Below are 24,539 nucleotides of genomic sequence, written 5' to 3'. Positions count from 1 at the left end.
GCATACGACCAACTCGTTATGAATACGTCCGAATCTTTAAAAAAAAAACATCAAAAGTTCAGCGTAAGCCAGCATTTTACATACATTTTGATACGTTGCCATTGCTGGCTAAAACGTCAAGGTTTGACTGGGCCTTAACTCCGGGGATTTCCCCATGGAGAATCCAGCTGTGGTCGCCATGCCCAATTGCTTGCACCACAGGAGCCTTGGCGGAGATCCCACACCCAAACTTGTCTCGCTGCTTAAAAAAAAAAATAAAAAAATTGTACTGAATTAAATTGCACTTTTGGCACATTCCGTAATCTTTTATTCACTCGATATAATTCTCCAAACAGTCGTAAAAGATAAGTTTAATGCTTTAGTAATTTCACATTTTCCTGTGTAAATATGGAGAAGGATGGAAGGTCTTGCTTTAAGTCAATAGGCTTAGTTGTAAGAATCACTAATTTCATAAAATTCTGAGATTTCACTCCACGTTTCGACATTTAAAGAGTAAACGAGCTCCAATCCTCAAATCCGAAGACAGATTTTGATTATATACTTTAATTAGTCCGTGAGAGGCAAGCGTGAAATATTACATCATATAATGCATAAATTAGCTTTAAGCTCCTAATTTGAAAACTATATCACCGACAAAAGTGAAGTATACAGCAATTTATTTAGGTATGAAGATCATTTATTCGACAATACAAGTGAGGAAAATGAAGAAGAAAAACATGAGTACTTTATTGTACAGAAACCATTGCGGCCTGTTCCAAGTCAAGGGATTTTTGAGCAGGCCAAAACAAAATGGTGGCTATCGACCCCTGCGAGTTGGCTGACCCATTCCGTATTTGACATGCCCACCTACCAAGATGGAACACCACCATCTTGGTTATGCTTTTTTATGATGAGCACCCATTTAATTGTCTTTAAAAGGGGTGTTTAAATTTACCCAAACACCAAATTTTCATTCATACATTCCCTTGGAGTTCCCTTAGTATGCACGTAAAGTTTTGTGCCACCAGGTTTCATGGTTTTGAAGTTATGGAAGAGATGGACACACACATTCGTTTAGATTATAAAGAGGCTAAGGCATTGGAGAATACTATGTAAATACTCTTGGATCTGGTCTCCCAGAAACCTTTTTGGTAAACTCCCAAAATCCAGGCTTATTGCTCACCTCCACTCTTTTTTTCCTATTTTCTCTCACTTGTGGAACTAACTTCCCCACTCTGTTCAGTCCCATTCTTTCCTCCATGACTTCAAGACAGCTGTTCATCACTACCTGAGGTCACCCCTCCCCCCCATTCCATCCATGTACTTACGATATCTTCTACCCCAAATGATTCCATTCCAAAGCACTCCCCTTTTCCAGATTATTGTGATCCCCCCCCCCCCACACACACACTCTCCCTAAGCTCTTTTCATTTGTTAGTGTCAGTTGGTGTATTCCTTTTCTGTTTCATCCCCACTTTCCCCTTTCTCTTCTTGCATTGTTTCATTCAACTTGTGTGCAGCTTGTTCACGCCATGTGTTCTTCTCCCCCTCCCCTTGGTCTCACTGTCACTTCTATTCTGTGGTAATGGTGTTTCTCCCTTTCCATTTTATTCCTTTCCTTTATACTCTAGCTCCTCCAAGCACCTCAACCATGTACTGTTCTCCTAATTGCTTGTAATTGACGATTGTGCACAAGATAATTTTTTCGAATATAATTTTGCCGGTTGACATCTCTCGTGGAACTCCTACTCTTTTGATGTTGCAGAAATATACCTCTACCAAAGCTCACAGATTCTTCAGTAACTTTTCTGTCCTCTTGTTGTTTTACGACTTCTCTTAACACCCACTTTAGCCCGTGCCATGGACTATCCTTGTGGACTTCTGTCCATAAATTTCTCTCAACACAAACATACGTATCCAGTGCTTGTTATTATCATTCCTCACACGAGTATGACAAAATTTATGATTTCTTTCTTTGCTGACTTGGTCTTTCTTCGAGCAGCTCTTTCTGTTTCACTTTTCACTCTTTGTACAGAAAATTCAACCGCCACCTTGGAAACTTCAAAAATGGAAGGTCATGTTGTCACCTACTCTTACCCAATGATCTTTTCTATCCTCTTACATTCCCCACATACCTACGACACCTGCAGTCTTCTCAACTCTCACGGATGCTGTTTGTCTGTATGCCCCATATCCACTGGTTTCCACATTGCTTTGCTATCCCTACAAGCCCCATTTATCCTTTGCCATTTTGCTCTTCCATGAACATTGGTTTTGGATAGAAAGAAAATCACAGAACAAGTGGTAGGCTGTAGAGCTGAAAAAGTTGTGGGTTTACCTGGGGTTACCCATCATAGTAAAAGCATTTCGAGCCCAAGTAATTTCCCCACACTGAATCTTCTTTAACGACAATTTATTTTTGCTTGCAGGATTACAAGAAGAATAAGGAGCCATGGAATCTTGGAGTTAGTTTTGATTAATGAGGGGTTAACTGAAATGGTGATCATGAACTCGATGTGCCACACCAGCTTTTGCTGCAAGGGTCCTGACCAAAAGGTCGTGCCTGCCACACATCGATCCTGTTCAAATACTCATTACACAGTTGATATCATTAAATTGTTGACAGCAGGATATGTATCAAATTTTGAAATGGATTCTGGCTCAGTTGCAATCTGTGAAGGACACATAACCACCCAATGTATAAAGCAGAGTCAGCTGTGGCACTGCTACCCACAGAAATTCAGCACACATCAGCTCCAGAAGCTTTTATTTGAAAATTGCCACCACGTGAGGGGAAGAAATCAGTCCAATAATACATTTCTGGCTTCTGGTCATCATCCGCATGGAGTCAGTTCCCACAGGAGATGAGCTGCCAGACCATTCCATGAGCGAGTACGTGCAAGCACCTATTAACTGGAATTGAATACATAAGCTTTGTGAGCTTTTTCTAACAGTGCCAGTCCACCCCCTTTTAAAGAAATTGATCCTTGGACACGTTTCTGGTTTATATAGGCTTCTTGATGCTTACTCAGCCACAAATACAGTGCCTCTCACCCTCTGTAGATTAGAATTTTTTTACATTTGGCTGGTACTGGCATACAATGGCCTACTCTTTTCTAAAGGTACCAAAGGGGATCTTTTTTCGACAGGATCTAAGGCTAGTAGAGGAGCTGGTAGATATAGACAAATACATGAGACTACACTGGATGTGCCTTCAAACAGCCACTGCGCTTGGGGAAGTGATATAACTTCCTGAGGTACTCTGTGTACTGGCAACATCAGCTTGTGACATTACTTTTCTCTCTGCACTGAGTGGGGCAATTATTGTGAAATATCTTCCTTCTTGAAGATGCAAACCAATGAGGTCTATCCAGGCTCTATCCTATAAATGCTGAGCATCAAGCAAGGAGGCAGTTTGTACCATTTTTAAAGACTTTCGTGTGACTCGACCAGGGATGGAATCGAACCAGCAGAGGCTCGCAGACAGGACAGCTAGTTTAATTTCCCCTTCAAATGATAGCATACTTGTTGATGCATTGCCTTGCCTGCAAACCACCAGCAGCACAGCTTATACTCAGGTTAGCAATCAAATCCAGCCAAAACGGCTCAAAGGTGATTGCTATCCCTGACCTATCCTGTCAGCAACAACATAACATGCTTCATATTATGATAATGTGACACAGGAATTTATTCACCTTATCCACTAATTTTGTTGGCATTGCAGTCTTTTGTGTTTCTTTGTGATAATACGACGACTGTAAATGGTATTTTTAACAAAAACAGTTGGTACTTTGCGTCGACAATGCCTCTTTATGTCTGCATTTCTGTTCCTCATTTGTGCGATTGCCAAGCCCTTTCCCCTTGATGGATTGCGGTTGTACTGTCGAGATAGATTCATGATGGCTGGTCAGCAATATTGATTCCCCCATGTAGGCCAAGCAGCCGATTTATAGACCAACTGTGTTGTCAGTGTCATTGGACAACCACCAATGCTGTATCTGATGGTCTCTCCTGTCCAATTTAATGTTGTATGCATGGGTATTAATAATCTTGCGTACTCTACATGAGAAAGATGACTTTCCAGAAATAGAGATTGAACTCACAGAGAATAAAACCCAAAGAAGAAAAGTGCAACACGAAGGAGCATGCTTAAGAAGAGAAAACTGTAACGGACAATTTTTGGCAAAAAATTATCTGCAAAGTACAAGAAAATATATTTCAAGTGAGAGCTTCAGTGCAATACGCTGGAGGTTCCACAGTGCTCCCTCCACATGATGCATCTTATTTGGAATCATCGACTCATAACAACTGCACAAAGTTATTCTGGAGTGAAAGGGAGCTGTCTTTTCAGGACATCCCTGGAAGTAAAGGTATCAAATGGCTGAATGTGACCACTGAATGTGGAATTAGTTTATCACTTTCAAAACCAGTTCTAAACAAAATGAAGATCCCTTAATGGTGGCACGAAACAACCCATATTCATGCAGGACATCATTATATCACTGATATAACGTTGTCTTTCACATCGATGTATTCAATTGCACATGAAATCACATGACTCTAACTCATGTGTATGAATTTGCAATGAGTAATTTTGTGTACGTCATATTTTTTTGCTTTGGTTCAAAAGTCGACAACAAAAAACGAATGTGTCAGTCGACAACAAACACACAAAAAAAAAAAAAATTATTCCAGCCTCATTGTTGTAATGGTTTGAGCGTCTGCTCTGAGTCTGGGAGGTTGGTGATTTAAACAGTTCAAACCCCTACCAAGTTATACCAAAGACTTTCAAAATGGTATATGCTGCTTCCTTGCTTGATGCTCAACATTTGTAAAGGACAGAGCATGGATAAACACCCGCAGGTTGGTAATAACAGCACTGGCTTTGGAAGGCTGAATGATCTCTACTGCATTGAAGTTCCTTGTGAGGGAGCTCATATTATTATATGGGCGAGCTTGTTTCTTTTTATGAAGGGACATCCAAAAAGGCAGTAAATCGAAGAGTAAGATATTTAAAGACCAGGTTTAATTGACTCTTCATCGTATATTTTGTCATAATTTCAAAATGTTATTGTCTTTATACACACAATGAACACCCGTGGCTTGTGAAGTAATGGAGGATTTACATTTAATTTGCTCAACTATTATTTTATGAATTATTGACTTAAAAAGGTTTCATTTGTCAAAAAATTATTTCTCAACCCTTCGCTTGTTTGCAGGGGGAAGGCAATCTAGACGATAAGAGAGCCGTTTGTGTGTATGTATGTGTGTGTGTGTGTGTCACGATTTTTTTCAGAGATGGCTGAACTTATAGGTTGGTTATGCTTATGGGTTGGTGCGTCGTCCATTCCTCCATCCGTCCACAAATATTTGCAACTTCTTCGCCAACTTGCAACAAATACTGTTTCCGCCATTAAAAAACTAGAGGTCTGAGGGGACGACTGGGTGGGGGGGGGGGGTTACCTCCCAGAATAGGTATTTGCTTTCTTCTCAGGAACTACACACACAATTCCAATGAAACATGACTACAACCTCATGAAGCATTAAAAAAGTCGGCATCTAAGGGGGTGTATGAGGGGGGTAGGGGTGGTTGCCCCCTAAAATATGTATTTGCCTTCTTCACTGAAACTACACAAACAATTTCGCTGAAACTTGACCACAACTTTCATCGCTTGTGCACATCATTAAAACCAAAACTTGTGCACATCATTAAAAAATTGGGGTCTAAGGGGGTCTACAGTGGGGGTTGTCCACCAAAAGAGACATTTGCTTTCTTCTCAGAAATTACACAAACAATTCCAATTAAATTTCACCACAACCTTCATCACCCGTGATGTAAAAAAGTTTGTTCACGGCATAAAAAAAAAATCCATAGGTATTTACTTTCTTCTCCGTTACATATTTTGTGAGTCATCAATGCCTACCATTGGATCCGTGGTTATCTATCTATCCAGCCACTACCAGGTGAGTGCCCGTGGGTATTGCCCCAAAGTTTTACTTTTGCGGTACGGTTGGAAAATCACTTTTAACGAGAACGGGCACTCAGAGCGCATACCTTCGCCGCCACTACTTTTTTGTGCCACTACACTACGCCACTACAACATTTTGGCGTTAGTTGCATGCAAATTGAATAAAAATTGACCGTGTTATCGTAAAAAGACGATTTTGACCTTTTCGTGACCTTGACCTTGACCTTTGACCCGAACGATCCCAAAATTTAATCGAATGCTTCCTGGTTAATAACCAATCATCTCACCAAATTTCATGTAATTCGGTTTAATACTTTTTGAGTTATACGAATCACAAGATTACAAATAAATAAATAAATACACTCCAACCAAAACATAACCTTTCGCAGAATGCGAAGGTAATAAACTGCAATCGCATTCCTTCAATAAACATCGGAAACTGTTCCTGCTGTTGTCTTTTTTTTAATTTGTTAGAATTTTTTATGAAACTGTAATCAGGTGCATTTTTGGTTGAAAAGATTTTAACTTTTAAAAGTTTCCCCTATTAATCAGGAACTGCCAGGAACCTACCCAACTTTTTCCATATAATTGAAACAATTCGTGACATTTGAGGTGTCGACAGTCGTGGCTTTGTAATTCATGGTATTTTTCACAGGTCATAAACTGCCGGGAACTTATCCTCCCTTTAACAATTGAAACAATTCCCCGCTATTCGTGGATTCGCCATTTGCAGCATTTTCCAGGAACATATCCCCCATGATTCGCCTGGTCCGACAGTACATATTTAAATTTCATTATAAGCCTGAGGGTCGTGAGTTCCTGTTGGTAGTCAATTTCGAGTCACAGCAAAAAAAAAAGGTTGGTAACCACTGCTTTGAACCCTATAGACCCTTTTGATCTTTCGACCCATAGATCCTTTCGATCCATTGGACCCCTTAGACCTCAAATACTTTTGAATGTACCCTTTAGATCCCATAGACCTTTTAGACCCCTTAGATCCCATAGACCATTTTGACCAGTGGTTTCCAAACTTTTTTGTCCGTGACCCAAAAGTTTAAGACCCTATCAACACTTTAGATCTCTTGGACCATTGAGAACACTTTAGATCCTTAGATCCTGTTACACCCTTTAGGGTCTAAAAGGGTGGATCCTTTCACTAGACAACAATGAATGGGACTTTTCCATCAATTCAGAATCTGCTCATCCTTCATAGTTTTCACTGCAGGAATACAATCATGTTATCAGGCCTTTTAGCCCCCATGGTCCCCTAATTTTTCATTTAATCAAAATGAAAATCAGCTTTATCACCTAATGCACTCTGACTATGACTGTCTTCCATCATGAGACAAGCGTCTGTCCCATTTGGGGCTATTTATTCAGATTGCACTCGGTGGTGGTGTCAATTGCAGTGAAAACAGAGAGAATTTGTCACTTAGAATGTATAAATACAGTACCTAGTTTCTACATTCTCCAATGTTCGTTTTGATAACAACTTCAATCAACTGGATGTGATACTTTCATTCTCCTGCCTCATCCATACTAACAGAAATTTACCATCAGTGTTATGTTACAAAATTGGTCCCTAAAACAAAATTGATTTTGTGTCAGTGAATTATCCCCACACCAAATAAAGTAGAAGAAACTTGCACATTTATCACAATATATGATATATGTAGTTGTCTTTCCATCATTAATGAGGACAGAGTTGAAAGCATATTTCAGTCTTTTATCGACAGGCCAAGTGTTACAATGTTGCCAGCTTATCATTCGTTTTAGGCACCAATGACATCATCACCTACAGGGGTCATCTTTGCAATTTTTTTTATTCATGAGATTTAGGTTATCTGAATCTCTGATAGCAATAGAACATATTTATTATTACAATAACAAGCTCAAATGAGCTAAGATCCTCGTGCTCTTAATGATGGCGTCATAAAAACGAATATGACGTCATTGTGATGCATCAGGTTTGCGATAAATTATCTGTGCTAATGCCCGGCTTGATTCCCGCAAACAAAATTCAAACAGCTTGCCTACTTTCGGAAATAATGGTAGAGGCAATTTGCATGAGCAGCGATATTATGACGTCAACTTTTTTCTCGGAAGAATTTCCAAAATCGGAGATGGTTACTGCCTGCGCGTGGGCCTACTGCATATTCATGGCAAGTGTCACGGAGATCCGATGAAAACTCTGGGTTGTGAAACAAAAAATGTCAAAAAATAGGAATGACATCATAAACATTGATATGACATCATAGTGATGTATCATATGTGCGTAATTCATCTCTGCTAATGCCCCGTTTGATTCTCGCAAACAGAATTCAAAAAGCTTGCCTAGTTTCGGAGATAATTTTTTAGGCGATTTCCATTCGCGGAGATATTTTTGACATCATAATTTTTGTTCTAGGAGGAATTTTCAAAATCGGAGACAGTGACTGTCTGCCCAGGGTATTTTTACATAGATATGCAAAGTTTCATGAAGTTTTGATGAAAACTGTAGGCTGTGAAACAAAAAAGTCCACAAGAAGAAGATGAAGAACAACAATGTGAGTAAGACTTCAAGATCCTCCACGAGGATCTAAAAACATCTATAATTGAAAACAAAAAACACACTTCCACTTTAAATTTAAAACAATCATTCAAAACAAGAAAGTAGATGGGGGTGGTGGGGGGGGTTCCATCTGGAACCCACCCACAACCCCCATCTACTTTCTCAACAATCCTCTTGAAGAAGTCATTTCCTTCAAGCTCCTGGGTCTCACTATCTGCCATGATCTTTCCTGGGAAAGCCACATTTCCAAACTGGCCACGAAAAGCCAGTCACCGACTGGGCATCCACCATCGTGCAAAGTCCTACCTTGGCACACCTGAGCTCCTGACCCCATATAAAGCATTCATCTGCAGCCTGATGGAGTACTGGTCTTCCCCTGAGCTGGTGCTCCTGCCTCACACCTTTCCAGGCTTTGCACTGTGGAAAGCAAGGTATTTAGGTTCATTGGTGTCTCCCGTGATGAGGCTGACCACACTAACTCTCTCACCGCAGACAGGTCAGTGGTCTTTTTGTCTTCTACAGTTTCCTCTCCGGGTGCGCCCCCCCCCATATTTCCACAGGGCGCTCAAGTTCTGCCAGCAACCCCCTTCTGGTAAAGCTACCAAAATCACGAATCACTGCTCACTTTCACTCTTTCATCCATTTTTTCCCCACCTTTGGAACAAACTCCCACACTCTCTTCAATCTGACTCTTCCCTCCAGGTATTCAAAACAGCTGTTCACCACCATCTCTTATCTCCCCCCATCCAAAACCATGATCTTTTCTACCCCTGCAAATCCACCCCAAACCCACCTCCTTCAAATTCCTTACTTTCCTTCCTGAATGTCCCTGTAGTGTCTATCTTGTTTACTCTGCGTACCCCACCCCATCCCTCGCCCTTCATGTTTCTGTTCCATAGTGTTTTGTCCTTCTCTCTCCTGCTCCTCTTGTGCATTTCTGTGTGTTAGCTCTCATATGAGCCTCGACAGTGTCTACAAAAAACAAAAACGAGTATTAGTGTCAACTTTTTCAAACCCACATGACCTGAGATTGTATTCTTAAAAAAAGATTATCATCTCAGGCTGTTACATGTAAACTTGCATTCTGTGAAGTATTAAGTACACATTGTGTTTCTAGCTGTTAGTCAATAATGAGTCTCTTACCTCTTACAGTCTTCATTCATTGGCAGTAATATGGTTGCTTACCTCATTTGTATCTCCCTTTGACTGCCTGCCCTGACACCAAACAATGTATGATTAAATAGAATGCTGTGATCTGAGATCGCTGATGGTTCCCCGTTTACCAACTCGTCATATTAGTCAATTGGTAGCACTTGAAATTATGCCTCATAATGAAAACCTATGGGAACCATAATAATTAAAAGATTAAATAATAGACAAATGAAATATATATATATATATATATATATATATATATATATATATATATATATATATATATATATATATATATATATATATATATAAAATATTGTTGTGGTTGAGGAAATTCGCAAACCACCATTCAGGTCCCGCAGGTGAGATATCTCTGTAAGTACATGTGTAGTTAGCCCCAAACCCGATGTTTAGAGGGAATAAATGTCATTCATTCGGGCTGCGACCCTTTAAGATAGCCGTTTTTCTGTTCTATCTTTATTTTGAGCCAACCACGTCTCAACCGCCATCACACAACAACCACCAACCGCAACGCCGCTTCACAACAACAACAACGCCAACAGCCACGACCTTTACCGGCTAAATACGCCCAATAATTAATCGGAACCGTCGAGGTTGACGATAACAACACCGCTCGGTTATCCCGATAGTACAGAACGGGTCGCTTAAAGTGGCCCGTGTCCGAAGTCGACTTGCGGCGAGGTGCGATCGCCCGGTCTACCCTCCGTGTGGGTACTTAGGTAGGTCGAATTTGACGAACAACCCTATCCCACGCGGGGGGCCGATTGGCACGATCGTGGTGAGTCCGAAAGGCCCACCCGTGACTAGTTCCCAGCGTTAGTCCAAGAGGGTCACGACGGAATTGTCCGTCCGGTGGGCGACGTGCCGCGATTCGAGTTACGTGGCCGCTCGCACGCCGGCGGGCGCGAATTCACAACTATATATATATATATATATATATATATATATATATATATATATATATATATATATATATATATATATATATATATATATATATATATATATATATATATATATATATATATATATATATATATATATATATATATATATATATCCTGGTGTTGGCGCAGTGGTTAGGGCAGCGGCTTGGGATCCAAAAGGTCCTGAGTTCAAGCCCCGTTGGGCCACTGAATTAATACACCAGGGGGTTGACTCAGCCTGCCATCCTTCCGAGGTCGGCAAAATGAGCACCAGTGTATTGGGCCGGTGTATACCCGGTTAAAATAGGTGTACCATATCCCTGTGTCGTAAGAGGCGATCAGGTTTGTGTCAGGAAGGACATCCGGCGTAAAACATGTGCCAAATCACTTTGCGGATCATACGGATGATCCGCTGTGGCGACCCCGAACGGGAGCAGCCGAAAGAAGAAGAAGATATATAAATATATATATATATATATATATATATATATATATATATATATATATATATATATATATTTTTTTTTTTTTTAAATACACCTGAGCGGGGTTGACGGTCAGCTCGGATACAAAATTGATGTAACCTAGTGTTAATCAACCTAAGTGACTATGGAAAGTGAAAACAGAATTCAAATTTAATTTAAAATAAACGCCTGAGGCCCCTCGAAGCAAAAATCTCCATATTCTAGGAATCATTCCCAACATCATTATACAATTTTCAAACCCGCGTTTATGGCCGTGAAATAAATACTCTAAGTGTGTGCATTTAACGGCTGTATCCAGGACAGAGCTGGACTCCAACTAAAAAGGACCCTCGGGCCACCGAGAAGCTCAATCACTCGATGCCTGCACGTCTGCGTGGCGTCACGTGACCAGCCAGCTCGCCGTCGGATGGTGGTGGTGGTCGTATGGCAGCTGAGCTGCCGGGGTAGCTATCATTTCTTGAAGCGCGACTGTCGCTGATGCAGTGCCCCTCTACCAGTACACACACTGGAACTGGTACTCATTTTGCCGACCTCGGAAGGATCACAGGCTGACTCAACTCCCTGGTGTATTAATTCAGTGGCCGACGGGGCTTGAACTCAGGACCCTAGGATCCCAAGCCGCCACCCTAACCACTGAGCCAACACCAGGCTGTGCCGTCAGATGAAATGCCCTAACTCCGAACAAAATCTTAAAACGTCCGTTTTTCACCGGAATTCTTTCACATGCTTGTAGAGCACATCCCCAAACAATCTAAAATATAAACATTAATCTTAGACGCTACGAATAAGCAGTCCCTCAGGAGGACAGGTTACGAGGTGAAGCAGTGAACGAAAAGCATGTTGTGTCCCTTCCAGAGTCTCACGGTTATTTGAATTGAATATATTTTCCTCATGAAAAGTGTGTTTCTGAGCAGATTTGCACGAAAATTATCTTCATTACAACGTGCAGCTACACCAGTAGATCCCAAAAGTGAAAACAGAAATCAACTAGAACTTAAGACAGCCTCGTTATATGGGATGGAAACGGATGGAAGCCAATGGAAGCTTTCCCTCGCTGCAATGCATTCCACACAGACCGAGGATATAAACATTCAATTTTCACAAAACTTGATGCAACCGAGTGTTAATCAACCTTTGCGACGATGAAAAGTGAAAACAGAATTTAAATTAAACTTAAAATAACCGCACGAAGCTGTGTTGAAGCCAGCGGACCTCGTGTTGTCAAATAAACAGGGCCAGGCGACAGAGGTAATGAGAAACTAGTTGGTCGAATTAAATCTTCTTAATAATCCCTATGAAACCCATTATGCATTATAGCCGTTCGATGCTTCCTTACAGACCATTCGACCAATCGTTCATTTTGCATTTGATGACCCTGTAACCTTGACCCTGAGGCGAAAATGTGAAAAAGGGCTCAGCCGATCTATCGAGAGCAACTAGTATTATCATCGTGTCAAGTTAGAACTCAATCGGCCAAGACGTCTAAGAGGAGATAGAAAAATAAAAATTGTTGACGGACGGACGGACAGACAGACGGACGGACCTGAGGACATCGAACGGTTATATTAGGTCAGCGAGCTGACCTAAAAAATTAAAAATTGAAAAAAAAGAAACAATTAAAACAACTCAAAAATATTATGAAAATTGAAAAATATAATTTTAAAATAATTTTTAAAAGAATATTTAAAATAGTTGGATAAGAAATTGAAAGGAAAACAATTAAAATTAAATAATTGAGAATTGGGGAAAAATGAAATAATTTCAAATCCAAAGAAATGATACAATAATTAAAAAATAATACCAATGGAAAACTTATTCTTCAAAAAGCGGGACACCAAGGACACCAAGACTAAACACTTGATGCTTCCCTCCAGGAACCATAAAAAATATGCCCAATCGGCCTTTTCCACAAAAGATCATACAAGCCACCCAAGATTTCTGAGAGGCCAAAATTTTACTTGTTTTCAGAAAATTAACACCAAATTGCAGCAATTTGCCAAATTGGAAATATGCACATATTCATCAACAAAAAAATGGAATAGTCATGATCACGTTTTTGCAAGAGAAAGTATTTCATGAAGTCTGATTATTAACAGCAATTTGGATTTTTTTTTCTATGTATTTAGAAAGCTTTTCTAAATCTTTTATAAATGACAGCAGTTTTCACCAAGGCAGGATAACTGCATCTTAATGAACTTGGATGGAGGAGCTCGAGCCTTATATCACGATAACTGTTTCATCGAGATTAACCGATTCATAGATGAGTGCGAAGAGATTTAATGCATTGGGCCTTAAACAAGTCCAGAACGATCTAGAATTCAATTGGAAATTGATAGGAATTGAGAGGCACGGGTAAGGAGCGGTCTCATTTTGAAAATCAAGCATGTGTTAGACTCATCTGATTAAATATATGGTCAGAGTACCTGGAAAGATATTTCAGGTATTATCAGAAGAAGCTGCTTGCAGCTCAGATGGCATGGCCGAAATGCACTGCAATGGTCACAATAAGCTGCTGTCATATGCAATGGTTAAGGAAGAGATTTATAATTTAATCACTGCATGTCCCAATAGTGTGAAAGACGTAGCAGAAGGGATATGTAGATAGGTTGGAAGTACATTTACAAGGGTTGGCAGACAGACAGATTTGAGATATACAATTTGTTGTCAACATAGTATTTGAGAGAGACAGATATGAGAGACAGCCAGCTTGGTGGCAAAGATTCACCTCTCAGTTCAGATTTAGTGGCTCTAGTCATAGACCCAGGCAACGATGAGAAGTAGGAAACCACAAGAAGAAATTAGGCAAAGATTTGTGTTCACCTGTGCACTAGTAATTCTTTTCACAACCTTTTCCAAACACCCACGGCAGTGTGCAAAATTATACCTGTGCAGGCAGCACACTGTCATCCCATCGCGACCACGAGGATCAGGTGGTGATCATGAGGATCAAAATTCAAATCTTTATCTTTCCTCTTATTATTTTGTTTTCAAGATAAGATCGAGGCTCATGAAAGAGTGAGGACAGAGAGGGTAATAAGGAAACGAAATGATTGTGGAGCCAAAAAATGGGAAAACAGTTGGAAACACACAAGCAAAGGAATGAATGAACAGGAAAAGAGGAGAAGGATTGGATGGGAGGAACCGCAGTAACATGTGAGTAAGTGGATTGGATTATAGTTCAGGGCTAATGCAATAAAAATTCTAATGGGTAGTGATGGGCGATGACATGAGATGGTAGTGCACTCCCTGCCTGCTTGAAGCCTTGGAGGGAAGAGTGCAAGATTGACCAACCTTAAGAAGGTAGTTCCACAAATGGGATAAAGGAGGATTAAAAGAGTTTAGGTGTGCAGTGAGCCTGGATTTTGGAACTTTATCAAGGGTAAGACTGAATTTTGGGACTTTATCCAGGATTAGACGAACACAGACATCCCGGATTTGCTGGAAAGTGTTAAAGAGCGAAGGAAGGAAATGGATCTGCATTGTGAGACCTATCTGCAATGTGAGAGCAACAGTTTGTGAGCTTCAGCTTCAAGGCTGGAGATGCCAATAACGTTAAGAGCTTGAGATTCTACAGAATCCAGAAGAGACTGTGAAACAGGGGGCTCCAAACACATTGTGGGGAGGATGACTCCATTGAGCTACAGACAAAGGCCTTGTATCCTGCAAGTAGTTCTTATGTACTGAATGATAATCTCTGATCAATGGTCATAAGAAATACACCTGCCCAACAACAGAATTTTTGAATAAATCCCAAAAATTTTTTTTCACTAATGCTTCAATGAAAGCTCATGCGCATTTTCATAATGTAGAGAGCCATACTAAAGCCACTTTAACACCTGTCAGGAAGTGTTTGCAAAGCAAAAGGATAATTCGCAACAAAAACATGGATTGATTATGGAAAAATTCTTTAAAATGTACTACATTTAATCATTTACACATCTTTTTATATCAAGTCAATTTGGAGGAATAAATCAAATTCTGCTCCCTGATCACCTTGGATAAAGCCAAATATAAAAGCAAAACTTTTTATTAGCAGATTTATGATTTAAGCAATCACAAATTTGTTCACATATTAACATTCCTCTTCAACCGGGTGTAGTGGCGTGCACCTGTAATCCGGCTACCCGGAGGCTTGGGTTTGAGGACCGCTTGAGGATAGGAGCTCTGCACTGGGCCACTCTATGAGAGGGTGTAGGGCAGCCCGGAATCATGGCGAAACCCAATCCTTATCCCTGTGTCGTAAGAGGCGACCAGGGTTGCGTCAGGAAGGGCATCCGGCGTAAAACCTATGCCAAATCAGTATGCGGATCATAACGTATGATCCGCTGTGGCGACCCCTAACGGGAGCAGCCGAAAGACGAACAACAACATTAACATTCCTCTTCGTTTATCCATGAATAATAAATAAATAAAACGACATTTGTTCATTGGGGTGGAATTCAAAAAGTGACACATTAAGTTAACAAAAGGTTAGAGAGAATAAATTAATTGTTGAGAACAGCCAATCTGTCTTTGCAATAAGTCAATCTATTAACTCTTCTTAATATTACATGCTTGTGATAATTTGAACTCTTGGGAATTGGGTTGCAAGTGTAGTTATGCAGTAGAAACTTCGAAATATCTCAGGATGCTTGCACACAATGGCCTATCTATTCCAAAACTTACCAAGGTAACTGTAAACACACATAAGTGAGTGCTAGCAGAAGAAATAGATGGCTTAATTCCCCTTCCAAAGATATGAGATACAACACTTGAGAAGCAAAGTGCCAGGATACAGTTTGTAGTGAGACCTTATAAGATATAGATTCAACTCAGAGCATATTTAAATCAATAGGCCTTTGCAACACAAAGAAAGTACAATTGCATTTTCTTCACGACAAATGAGGATTATAATTTGTGGCTTGGTTTGCATCATGTGAAAAAAAAATCAAAGATGAACAATTTTGGTGAATAACATGTCATGTTCCGACAATAAAACCATAATTTACTTAGGTAACAGTTTCAGTACAAAGTATAAGGGATTCTACAGTTGAAGTAGGTTGTTTTGAATCACCGACTCATAATAATTGCACAACGTAGTACGAGAGTGAAAGGGAGCTGTCAAATGAGATTAAATGGCTTGATCAGCCACTGATGATGTGACATAAATCCATTTATTTGTAAACCAGGCTTGCACAATTGTATGATCACTTAAGGATGACATTAAACAACCAACATTCATGTAGAGCCTTTTTGATGATCACGCTCGTAAATAAAAGTGCCTGTGTTATGTATACACATACATACCGACTCCCCCCACCCCTACCCCACCCCCACATAAATGTAATTTTATATATATATATATATATATATATATATATATATATATATATATATATATATATATATATATATATATATATATATATATATATATATATATATATATATATATATATATATATATTATTTCTGTTAACGTATCTCCTCCGAAACTGCTGGAAGGATTGTCGCCAATTTCGGCATGCGGGTGCTCTGTGGTCTCCTGAATAGCATGGGCTATGTGAGATTGCGTCAGACGGACAGGGTTGGGAATTTTTGGCGATTTTCTAATTTTTACATTCATTTGCATGGCGACGTGTGACGTCACCGCTGAGAGGGGTGATGACGTCATGACATCATCGGTCGTTCGCTGACGTCATTACGTCTGTCGACGACAGACCGTCACCGCTGAGAGGCATAATTGCCACTCCGAGACAACAGCGTCTGCAATGTAAAACCCTCTTCTGCACATGCTGACTACGTCAGAAGGTCAATTTGACACAAAAAAAATGTAACAAGAAACATTGTATATAAAGAAATTTGATAAATAACATTGTGAACACTGGATATATTGACATCCAAATGAACCCTCACTTTAGAAACTTCGCACAGACCGTGGGTTTGGCTGGTGTGTACACATATATATATATATATATATATATATATATATATATATATATATATATATATATATATATATATATATATATATATATATATATATATATCTTTCGAGCCACTGACTGACATTAAAGAGATCAGTTTCTTCCGGGTGATGTAGAAAGCTGAATTTTTGTGTGCTGATGGACATCAAAGCCCATACACTGGGGAAAAAAATCACAGAACCATCGGAAAGCACCCATAAATGAAAAAAATTAATGAAAATGAATAGATGCAAAATTAAATGCAGGTGAGCGACCTGAGACAATGTGAAAGCACAGTTTATATGCTTTATATACTGTACCAGTCATATATTGTACCAGTACTGCATATATACTGTACCAGTCAAAAGTTTAGACATACCTGCTAGTTCAAGAGTTTTTCTTATTACTATTTATAGTAATACAATTACTATTTATATACTCTATTACTATTTATTCTTACTATTTTCTACATTGTAGAATAATAGTGAAGACATCAAAACTAAGAAATAACACATATGGAATTATGTAGTAATCAAAAAAAGTGTTAAACAAACAAAAATATATTTTATATTCTTCAAAGCAGCCAACGCCTTGATGACAGCTTTTCACACTTTTGGTATTCTCTCAACCAGCTTCATGAGGTCGTCATATATATATATATATATATATATATATATATATATATATATATATATATATATATATATATGCATATATATATATATATGTATATATGTATATGTATATATATATATATATATATATATATATATATATATATATATGTATATATATATATGTATATATATATATATATATATATATATATATATATATATATATATGTATATATATATGTATATATATATATATATATATATATGTATATATGTATGTATATATGTATATATGTATATATGTATATATATGTATATATATATGTCTATATATATATATATATATATGTATATATATATATATATATATATATATATATATATATATATATATATATATATATATATATATATATATATATATATATTTCCTGCACTGCTTTTGAAAAAGCTCAACATTCACCCAAAATAAATGCATGATACCAAACGAGATAGATTTTAAACATATAAATACAAAATGGAATCGCAGTTTGTTTATTAACAGTGCATTAAGCTACGACCTGTATTGGCTGATGGGATGGCTTTGAGGTCCCACACTCACTTCTGAGCTGACGACCCTAGGTTCACAACCTGACCCAGCTGTAAACTGTCATTCCGCTGTTTCACAGACTGAGTGAATCATTAATGTGTGTGCTGTCCCTCCAATGGTTGTTGAATTGAGCAGCCTGTTGTGGAAATAAAATAATTAATTCCATCTTGTGAAATGTAAGTATGGACATATATGGTGATGGAAAGCTCTCTGGATGACATGACTATTGCAAAGCATTGGTGTTTCTGTATTGATCATGCTGAAACAAATATTTTTTACATTGAGATAAGTGTTCTTTTTCCACAAATTATGTACTCATTTCTCTATAATTGCTTTCAAACAACATTGAAGTATGAAATCTGTTGTAAAGCATTAGCTAAAGTCACTTTATAAGGAATGGTTCATGTGTTCTGAGATAAAGTTTTAAATTGTCTGCAGGATAAAATATGCTAATCATCTCTCTCACAGTGACAAAGTCAGAACTCATTTCATTTGCAAATAAGAGCTGCACATGGCATGAGTTTCTTTGTTTTCTCAGAACTCATTATGACAGGCCATGAGAGTAGATTCTCTGTTCAAATATACTATGGTCTTGAAAATTCCATACAACTGTGACATCTTTTAAAAGCTTATTATTATATTGTTTGCCTTTCTCTTTGTTCAAAAAGTGCGCTCCTAAATCCACTAGTACATGCTAAAAGTGAACATTTCAAACCAGATGGCAATAATAATAACGAATATATAATCCTCATTCTGGCCCAAGCTCATCTGGGCCTGATTTAAGACATTATCAGTTCATGCTTAGTTAAAATGAAATATGTACCCCTCTGTTATGTTTGCTGCTCTGATACTTTAAAATATAGACAACAGATCATTGCATACTGATGGTTATTTTGTAATGAATAGATATAGTGTGTTCGATAACTGTGTAACAATATGATCTTTTCTCTGTTTCACTTGGTTGGCAAGTTAAGTTAAAGCTGCTTCGGTTGGTGCCAGCAAGTCGGGCACTGAAGGCATTGTAAAGTCTCATTAACTCTGCTTTCCCATTGTTATCTTAGATTGTAAAGCAGGAGTCTCATCGGACTGTGGAGGCAATGGACTTCTCATTGTTCTACAAAGCTGTACTTTATCTGTGCAAACCAGATGCTCCACCGATGTGCTGCGCTAAATGCTTATCATTGCCTATGTAAATGAAGGTTTTCTGTGCACACAAGTAAGACACACATTCTTTCACTGCGCTATCTTGTTTTATGTGGCAGAGAATTGTTTTTTTCTCTATTTCTTGAAGGACCTTATGTTTAACAAAGCTTTCTTGTAGTCTGGTATTGATTCACCAGTATCCTTTGATGCTTTGACCCCTCCCTATTCTCCAATCATATAAAAACCATGTATTCTGGCTCAGAGGCAGAGATCTGTTTGTACAATTGAGACAGGCCTTTCTCTCCCCGTATGTATTTATACAATAAACGATCTATTACATTACAAAGTGTTTTCTCTTTTGTGTAAATTTCCGCCACACCATCTACCAACATTAGTTGATGGGCATCAAAGATCCCCACAGTGTCTTTCACGAAGAGTAGGTGAGCTATCAGCAGCACCATATCCAAATTCCTGCCCAAACTACTGGAAAGGCAATCACAAGCCACCCAGTGCTGGGAAGGCAATCATAAACCAGCTAGTGTTTGGGGGTCTTTGAGGGTCTTGGGGTCCTTGGGGGTCTTGGGAGTCCTCAGGGTCTTTAGCGTCTTGGGTTTTTTTGGGGGTCTTGAAGATCCTAGGGGGTCTTTGGAGTGTTTGGGGGTCTTGTTTTGGGTTTTGGTGGTCATCAGGGTCTTATGGTTTTTTGGTGTATTTAGGGTCTTCAGAGTCTTCAGAGTCTTGGAGGTATTTGGGGTCTTCATGGTCTTTGGGGTCTTTGGGATCTTGGGGGTCCTCAGGGTCTTTGGGGTGTTTTGGTCTTGGGGTTTTTGGGGGTATTGGAGGTCTTTTGGGTTTTGGGGGTGCTTGGGGTCTTCAGGGTCTTGGGGGTCTTTTGGGTGTTGGGGATCCTCAGGGTCTCAGGGTCTTGGGGGGTCTGCAGGGCCTTGGGGGTATTGTCTTCAGGGTCTTTTTGATCTGGGGGTTGTTGGGGTCTTGATAGTCCTCAAGGTCTTCAAAGATCTAAGGGGTTTCAGCAGTTTAAAGGGTGGAAAGATACATTCAAATAGTACGTAAATAATAGACACGTCTCCCTTTTGCGTGCAGCCTGTGGCTGCTGGTTGCATCATTGGTTGCGACGCGGCTATGCCGCTGATGCAGTGTCCCCTTTACCAGTGCACTGGTACTCATTTTGCTGACATCGGAAGGATGACAGGCTGAGTCAACCTCCTGGTGTGTATTAATTCAGCGGCCAAGGGGGCTTGAACTCAGGACCCAAGGATCCCAAGCCGCCACCCTAACCACTAAGCCAACACCAGGCTTAATAATAGACATCTCAACATCCCTTGTCACGCCTAGCCATGTTCATCAATTCAGAAATGGGCGGATGCTCAAGTTTTGTGTGGTATAGCAGATGTGTGCATATATCAATGGTCTCTGTCAATGGGACGTTTGTGAACAGGCTATCAATATCAAAAGAAGACATCACATTCTCTAAACCAGTCGGACACTTTTCCCTTATGGCATCAGCAAAAGTGCACAAACATCTGATGACAAAACTGGAGACTGGCTCAAGTGATGGCTGCAGTAACTCTCTCAGCCATCTTGCCAGCTCATGTTGGGCAGAGCAGACTATGGACAGAATTGGTCTCTGAGGAACATTCTTTTTGTGGGCTCTCCCTTGGGGCCAGTGTTGGTGAGCATTTTTGTTGGTTATCAAGAATTGAAGAAGCTGACCAAGTTGCAGGTATCTCAATCTCCAAGCTTATGTTTCAGAAACGTGGATGACAGACTTCATGAGATCCAAACAAGCAAAATATGTGACGACTTCTTGGATGAATTTAATGATTTTCATCCTGCCCTCATGTTCACCACCGAATGGGAATGCTCTGGCTGTCTACCCTTCTTGGACGTCATGGTGGAGAGATCTGCATCATCGTTTACTTCGTCCATCTATAGGAAGCCCACCGTCACCGCCCAGTATACTCGCTGAGACTGCAGTTCAACAAGCCACAAAATTGGTTTGATCAATGTACTGGTGAGTCAAGCTAAGAGGATATATGTTCCTCCTCCAAGCTTCAGACTGAGATGGACAACATTGTTAGCATCCTTAGTGAGAATGAATACCCTGAGAATATTGTTGCGAATTCGCACCTGCCGGCGTGCGAACGGCCACGTAACTCGAATCGCGGCACGTCGCCCACCGGCCGGACAATTCAGTCATGGCCCTCTCGGAACAGGTGGGGGTTTAACCTCACCACGATCGTGCCAATTGCCCACCCGCGCAGGATAGGGTTGCTCGCCAAATTCGATCTACCTAGTACCTGCGCGAATGGTCGACCGGGCGATCGTACCACGCCATAGGCAAACTCTGGACACGAACCGCTTAAGTGGTCCATTCCGTGCTACAGTGATAACCGAGCGGTGTTATCGTCGGCCAAGACGGTTACGATTAATTACCCGGATGTTGCACCCACTACGAACCCCTTACGTGAAGCAGGATGGAGAGTCAAACAAAGGAAAGGACGCAGCGAAACGGGGAACAAGTTCACACAAGCACGTTTAATTCACACAGACCAGCACGGAAGGCACCTATTTAGTCACAATAATCAAAATGCACATATAAAGCGAAAGCAGAGTTGTAACAATAAGCCAAAGAAATACCACGACTCAAACCAACACACGGCAACACTTAAACAATACTACTTTAACGGAGAAAAGGCGCCACCCACAGACATTTACACAAACCCAAAGAAAAGAAAGGACTTCCCTTGGTGCGTGTCGTACACCTTGGCGACCGCAGCCTCGAGTCCCTCCGGCGTGGTGCACCGACCAGCTCGTGCTGCGCGTATCTCGCACCATGCGCCCGACAGCTCGGATGGGGTTTTTTTTGGGGGGGGGGAACTCGATCGCATTTCGCCCGCTATCTCGGTGCGGACGTGGTGGGGAATGGCAGGCGCTCCGTCCAGGGACGGCACCGACAGGCTCAAGAAGCCCTGTGCAAAACCGAACCAAAAGAGAAGAAGAAGAACCCGAACAGGCGATGCACACACGAGACCAGTACGAAACGATTCCCGGTTTCGAGCTATTCTCTGGAACTCTCCGTTTTGAACGATCCTCTCAGTTCTGAGCTGCCCTCCAGTTTTTGAATGATCCTCTCAGTTCCGAGCTGCCCTCCAGTTTTTGAACGATCCTCTCAGTTTCGAGCTGCCCTCCAGTTTTTGAACCATCCTCTCAGTTTCGAGCTGCCCTCCAGTTTCGAACGATCTCCCGGAACTCTCTCTGTCCACGCCTTTTGGAGGGAGGTCCTTCTCCCCTCTCTCCGCCCCGTGCCCCACCCCGTTCGGACGCGTCACATTGCGCACCCGCCAATCGGGAGAGGACACGCCACCCCCCTCCCTCTCCTCACTTCGGTGGAGAGAGGAACGAGATTCAAGCGGGAAATGTTCGCGCGGGCGTTTTGGGCGGGAGATCTTGGTGGGAGATGCCCCTTCACACATTGGTTGTTGCCGCTGCCACTCCGCTCCTCCATCCGTTCTGCGGAGATCGTGACCGCACGATGTTTGATGAATAGTGAGTGGTGAAGATGGTGGTCCCGGAGTTGTGGAAGGTGGCGTCGTAGTGTGAGTGGAGTGATTGTTGGCGTCGAGGTTGTTGGCATCGTGGAGTGAATGGAGTGATCGTGGAGATGTTGGTGGTGGCGATGTTCGTTGTTGTTTTGTGCACCAAAATAACAATAGGAAAAGAAAAAATGGCTAACTCAAAGCGTCGCAGCCCGGATAGATCACATAAATTCCCTCTATACAACGCGTTTGGGTTAACTACACACGTACCTATGGAGATATCTCACCTGAGGGCCCTTTATGGTGTAATGCGAATTTCCACACCCGTAACAATATCATGAGGAGGTTCATGCACAAACAAATTCCTCACTGCTACAGATGAATGGAAGATGGGTCCTGAAAAGTGCTCGGTTCATGTAAAGATTGCTTGGAAAATGTCACAAAGATATGAGGAACAAATCAAAAGATGTCTCAAGCACATATGTCTGTCTGTCAGTCAAAGAGTGATTTTAACTCACCTGGAACATTGTTCAGGTGAGGTATTAACATTGTATGGTGTCCGTAAGTCAGTGAGTCAGTATGTAAACACTCGGATCTCTTCTCCGAAACTACACACATAATTTCGATGAAACTTGACCACAACCTTCATTACCTGTAATGTACCAAAATTGTTCATGGCATTAAAGAAAAGTCAGGGTTTAAGGGGGTTTACTGGGGGCCAAAGTAGGTCCAGGTTTGACACCCCCCCTCCCCACCCCCAAATAGGTATTTGCTTTCTTCTTTGAAACTACACACACAATTTTGATGAAACCTGACCACAACTTCCATCACTTATGATGTACCAAAGTTTGTTCAGGGCATAAAACACTCAGGGGCTAAGGAGGTCTTTAGGGTTGTTTGCCCCCCCTCCCCCAAAAAGGTATTTTATTTTGTCTCTGAAACTAACACACACACAATTTCAATGAAACCTGACCACAACTTTCATCACCCAGAATGTACCAAAGTTTATTCACGGCATTAAAAAAACAGTCAGGGTTTAAGGGGGTGTGCCAGGGGTCAAAGTGGGTCCAGGTTTTATTACCTCAAAAAATCTATTTGCTTTCTTCTTTGAAACTACACACACAATTTCGATGAAACCTGACCACAAACTTCATCACCCGTGATGGACCAAAGTTTGTTCATGGTGTTAAAAAAACATCTGGGCAATACCCCTGGGCACTCACCTGGTGAGCGGCTGGATAAGATAACCAGGGAACCACAAGTGGGCATGGATGACCCACAAAATGGAACGGATAAGAAAGTAAATACCTATGGATTTTTTTTTTTTGTAATGCCGTGAACAAACTTTGGTGCGTCACGGGTGATGAAAGTTATCGTGAAGTTTCATCGGAATTGTATGTGTAGTTTCTGCGAAGAAACCAAATATCTATTTTGGGAGGCAAGCCCTCTGTCAACCCCATTAGCTCGATTTTTTTTAATGCTATGAACAATCTTTGGCACTTCACGGATGATAAAGGTTGAAGTCAAGTTTCATCAGCATTACATGAGTAGTTTTAAAGAAAAAGTTGAAAGTATTTGAGAAACGGATGGACTAACGGA

General features: G+C 40.5%; 1 long non-coding RNA gene across 1 annotated transcript in view; it reads left to right on the top strand.

The window, feature by feature from the left end:
• LOC147026920 (uncharacterized) overlaps positions 1 to 19,676 on the top strand; it is a 75,097-nt gene extending 55,421 nt beyond the window's left edge. The window contains exon 4 of the long non-coding RNA XR_015057942.1: positions 19,299 to 19,676. This is a non-coding gene — a long non-coding RNA (uncharacterized LOC147026920). The remainder of the gene's footprint in view (positions 1 to 19,298) is intronic.
• The last annotated feature ends 4,863 nt before the right edge of the window (positions 19,677 to 24,539 follow it).

Source organism: Eptatretus burgeri, chromosome 5 (genome assembly GCF_056783735.1).
Source record: "Eptatretus burgeri isolate ZD-2024b chromosome 5, Ebu_testis_v1, whole genome shotgun sequence".
NCBI lineage: Eukaryota > Metazoa > Chordata > Myxini > Myxiniformes > Myxinidae > Eptatretus > Eptatretus burgeri.
The sequence above is the reverse complement of the archived record's forward strand: the minus strand, read 5'-3'. Positions and strand labels throughout refer to the sequence as shown.